Genomic DNA, 5,448 nt, shown 5'->3' with positions numbered 1-5,448 from the left:
GTGAATGGGAGGGGGGGTGGGGTGGAGAGGGAGAAAATATAACTTTAAGAGCAGGATGGCAGAGTCATTAAATATGTTTCATTCCCTCAGACAATGGGGGGTATGTGAGCCCATCGAAGATGCATTTTAAGGATAGTGTTGGCTCTTTAATATTTCAACTGATTTAAAAAAAAAAACGTCATCGAGAAAGGGCAAAAATGCTGTTTGAAAAAAAATAATAATTAAACAGGCGAGTTTCATTTTCTGCCACACTTCAAATGAATTTCTGTAATGATCTCAAAACCTGTGAAAGGCAAATCCAATCAAACAATATCTAGTGGGTTTCATTTTCCTCTGCATAGCGATGACCCCCTTTGTCAAAGGGTGAGCCGAGGAGACTGTAGGTCGCCATAGCCATCCAAATGAAGGAGACAATTTAGCGTAGTTAAAGCTATTATCCCACTGTGTGTGTGGGCTTCGACGTCGGTGTCGCCGCTATAGCTTTAACATTTTGGAGCTTTGATATGAGTCACTGTAAATGATGCCACAGAAGGTCAATTGCCGAGTTCAAAATGGCTGATGGAGGGAGGGAAAAATATTGTGTTGTTTTTCTGCTTTCAATCCTCCCCAGTCTCCCCAGACACAACTATGCATTTATTAAAAAAAAAAAGGCGAACATTTATTCAGCCAGCCTGTGTCATTAATACAATACGCCTTAAATAAGGCTCAGGTCTCTGTGTTTGAAGAGTGTGACATGAGCCCATTGTTTTTACTCTTTTTACGTTTAACCATTTGGTGGGTAATCACGCATAAGGAGGAAGAATAAGCCACAAGTGAATGAGCAGCAATGGTCCACTGACCTTTTACTGCTCATTATTGGACAACCCGGAAAAAAACAAAGAACAAAATCTCCTAAATCTTCAGGGAATCTTGAATCACTGCGCTCAATGGCTGTGATTTTTCTTTTTTGATTATTATTATTTCTGCTTTGTGCGACTCACGATATTGTTGCTTTCAGTGTGCGGAGGAGAGGAAGTCTCGGGACGGATGTTGGAGGTCTGACTCTGAGGTTGCGGTAATCTTTGTCACCGGGGGGCAGTCTGCTGCGTTTGGCCTTTAGGCCTGCAGGTGTGCAGTCCTCCACGCTCTTACAGGAAGCACCAGGAGACTCGTTGCACAACTACGCACGCCCCCGTATGTATGTATGTTTGTAGACGCTTACAGAGAGATAGAGAGATGGTCTGTGGTTCTGGAAACTTTCGAGATCACATTACTAGAAGTACTAAAACTTCATAATATGACAGCACACACACACATACACACATACATACAGACACTGGAAAATATGCCAAACAAGCATTACACTAATCACTACTTTGAAATAGGGAGGCTATTTATATATTATGCATTGTGCACTATGTGCAGTCCTGGGAGAGAAGAGAAAAGAAAAATTGATATCAGATGAAAATGAACACCCTGTAAAGCACATTAACTATCTCAGGTTTGGGAGCACATGCTGACTGCCAAATGGGACACCCCTGTGGAAAGCAAAATGGTCTCTCCCACAATTAATGTGGCGCACCTGTGATGGTTGATAAAGACTGCCGCACTGTGCACAGGTGTGGAACATTAATTCTGGGGGTGTTCCTTGAAAAGACGAGCCCCCCTCCACCTCTACCACCAGCACCTCTCCGCCCTCCCCCACCTTTGGAGAGCGAAAAACCGAGAAAACAACGCTGCCGTTCATTCGGAGTGATCTGTGTGCAAAAGTATGCAAATGAATATGCGGCATGCTAATCAATCCTGTCCTTCACACAGACTGAAGGGGAAGAAGGAATATGGAGAACGAGGGAGTGAATCGGGCCTGAGAGGGAATATGGGATAGGGGAAATTAGCTAGGATTCGCTTTGTTCAACATGCTTATATTGCTATATATGTATATTTTGACCTATGTGCACTTGGAAACTTTGTAGGTTTTTTATTGATAAGATAGATCTGATCGTGGAAAGAGATGCATTTCAGATGACGAGGGACAATCACGAGGTGGTTAGAGAGGCGTATGTGGCCAAATGTAAATGCAGGTTGTTCAGGCCACATACTGTACACTACAGTTTGGGGTCTGTACAATATATATTTTTCATGTTTTAAAAAGAAGTCTCTTATGCTCAAGGCTGCATTTATTTGATTAAAAAATACAGTTAAAACTGTAATATTTAGAAATGTTATTATAATTTATAATAACTGTTTTCTATCATAATATTGTCGATATTGACAGTATTTTTCAGGATTATTTGCAGAAAAGGCTCAAAAAAATGTTTTTTTTGTAACAATATAAAAGTCTACTTTCACTTTTGATAAATTTAATGTTACAAAAGTGCAATAAATAAATAAATAAACCGTATTGACCCCAAATGTTTCAATGGTAGTGAACATAAACTTTACTTCACCTAAAGAGAATTACATCAGAATACAGTACAATTCCCAAGTAAGCAAGCAGTCATGCATGGATGGAAAAATTGCAAAATTTGACTATTCACTAAGCGCCGTTACTGTTGCAAGCGTTACAGAGCATCCTATAGGAGTGATCTGGAGGTGTGTGTAGCAAAATGTTTGTAGCAGTAAAATTTGCTCATAAAGTGGAATGCATTAATTGATTGCCATTCTTATATGGGCTGGAATGAACTGTGACATTTTATTTGCTATTTTCTCCAAATTTTGGATAATCTGGAGACTGCACATCAGGACAGAAACAAATGCTTCTCGTTGTCAACTTAAAAAAGATAGAAACGCTTCATTTGAAAGTGATTTTAACTGATAGTGAACCGAAATACAGAAGTACTATAGACACTGTACACAGTCAGTCAAAAAGATACAAAAGCTGTCACCTTTTCAAAAGGCATATTTCCCCATAGTACCTTAAAGGCATATTTGTAACTAAATGGTACATTTTGTACTGCCATTTTTCTGTAAGCGTGTAGTAACTTGAATTAGTATTTTAACATTGGGTTACACATTATTTCAAGTCCACTTTAGACATTCTACTAATTATAAGTAACTTTGCAACTACATATCAAAACTCTCATTAGAGTATGAGTAAACTGTTGGAGTAAGAGTAAGTTGACATGCACTTGCAAAGTTATTTGTATTCAGTTGAATGTGTGTTGGGGGACCCAATGAAGTAACATTATAAGTAACATCATATAAGTAACGTTATGAATGTTTATTTGGAAATGAAGACTGACATGCAGTTTAATCCACAGCAGGCACTTCTCAAGTGTTTTCATTTTTTTTTATACCGCTTGAGTATAACTAAGTGACCCATAAACAACATTTTAACATAATGTTGTTAAATTTCAGACATTTTGGATAATTTCCCAGACATGTGCATTTAAAACTGTCCAATCGTCCTCCATATACTTATATTAAAAAAAGACCAAAAGCTTGCCTGAAAAATAGCATATGGCAGCTGTTGCTAAGGTTGCATTGATGTCGGTAACATTTTTAAGGCAGGCTACATTTTTAATGCAGTCAACTGCCAGATTGGGCAAAGACGACGTTCCACTGGCATTAGTTACTTTGCATAGACTGTAGCATAAGAATATAAAAACTTGGATTTATATCCATTTTGCCGAGACACGTTTATGTGGCCAAGTGTAAATTAGCGATTGATTAGCGATTGATCGATCCAAATACATGAAATGATAAATAGTACATATCACCAGCAAAGGAGTAATGTGAAGACAGTTTCCATGACAGATCAGAGGGCTTCTGGTTGTTGTATTCGATGGCGAGATGTATTAGCAAAAAGAACGAGAGCAAGAAACTGAGAAAAAAAGGGGTGTGTGACTTTGTATTTGGGCCAGTAGATGTCCCCTAACAGCAGATCACTGGCATCTAAACTCCTCCATGTGTGAGAGCTGCACAGTAGCAGTGTTAGCCCTCTCAGGAGCATCACACACAAATCAGTGTGAGCGCATGGGGAAAAAACAGATATGCATGTGTGTTTTTGTTGTACAGTTCACACAGACGTCTGTGGTTATTAGTGAATGCATCGTGTTGGGGGCTAAACCATACATCATTAAAGTGTGAATTTTATCAAATAATCAGAGTATTGAACCACTGCCTGCCCACTATAGTATTGACTGAAGAGTGTGAAAGGGGTAATAAATTACTATACAGAGAGTGGAAGCGTGTGTGTGTGTGTGTGTGCAGTGCACGTGTGCGTGACAGATTCTGTGGTGATCTCAGATGTCACAGAGCAGCAAACCACAACCTGCTTTATAGCTTCCCAACCTCTCAGCATGAGCATCTGCAATATTACAAATGCTAATATAACACTAAACTGATTAATAATTAAACAATTACGGTCATGAATCAATAACTTCTGCACTTTTTTTTTTCATTTGTAAATCACAGCAAATAAACAAGGACAGAGAATTACAAAGTCAAATTTGCAAAGGGAAAAAAGTCATATCCGTTTCATCCGTCTATAAAATTAGAGAGGAAAAAATTAAACATTAAAAATGCTCTTTGTGAAAGTTTTCCTCTCTTCAATTAGCAAAAGTAGACCACTATCTGTGTTTTGCACTTTTAGGCAGGTGCTGATAAGATGATATTACGGCTGTTTGCATTAGCTGATATTGTGCAGTGAGCAGTTGAGCCTTTTTGTGTGATGAAACGAAGTCATTAATGGGAGTGTGGTTTTTGACTGTTTTTTTTTAATGCCTTTACAGCCGCTCTTACTCGTCCCTCTCCGATGCCACTGCGGTACGTTCACGGGGACAAGGATAAAAACATAAACAAATCTCCGATAAGAAATATGACATGGATATCAGCAGCATGCAAAAGAAGCTGAAAGCTGGGAACACAGACAGCCAGATTAATGATAAATTACAAGGACTAGCCTTGTTTATAGTAGTAATTTTCCCTCCCTGCACCTGCTCGCTTTCCCCCTGGCCTAAAGCTGCCGCTCACTCTCTCCCCTCGTCTCTGTTTCTCCCCTCCATCGCATCATGCACCCATCCTGGCACTGTGTGGCGATACCAAATCGCCGTGACATAGGAGGAAATAAAGCAACTTGATTTCAAATGTATGCTTGAGATTGGGAAACGATTTGGTAACACTTTACAATAAGGTCCCATTAGATAATGTTACCCTAGTGAAAAAAAATATACTAAAATGTATTTGAAATACATTTATTTTATGCTAAGTATACTACAAATGCATTTACATATTTATGTACTTAATAAAAATGCCCTGCAATCACACTTTTAGTATACTAAATTGGTATAGTTAAAATCTGCTAAATTGGAACAACTAATTTTGTACTTAATGCACTTTAATTGTGCGGAAGTCCAACTAAAGATATGCTGAAGCAAATTTGATTGTGCTACAGTGGAAATATATTGCATTTAAAGGCCGATATTATTAAAAGATCTTACAATCCTCATCAATAGTGACATTAAAACA

The sequence above is a fragment of the Sinocyclocheilus anshuiensis genome, unplaced genomic scaffold (genome assembly GCF_001515605.1).
Source record: "Sinocyclocheilus anshuiensis isolate Anshui unplaced genomic scaffold, SAMN03320099.WGS_v1.1 scaffold502, whole genome shotgun sequence".
Lineage (NCBI taxonomy): Eukaryota > Metazoa > Chordata > Actinopteri > Cypriniformes > Cyprinidae > Sinocyclocheilus > Sinocyclocheilus anshuiensis.
This window is presented reverse-complemented; position numbering follows the sequence as displayed.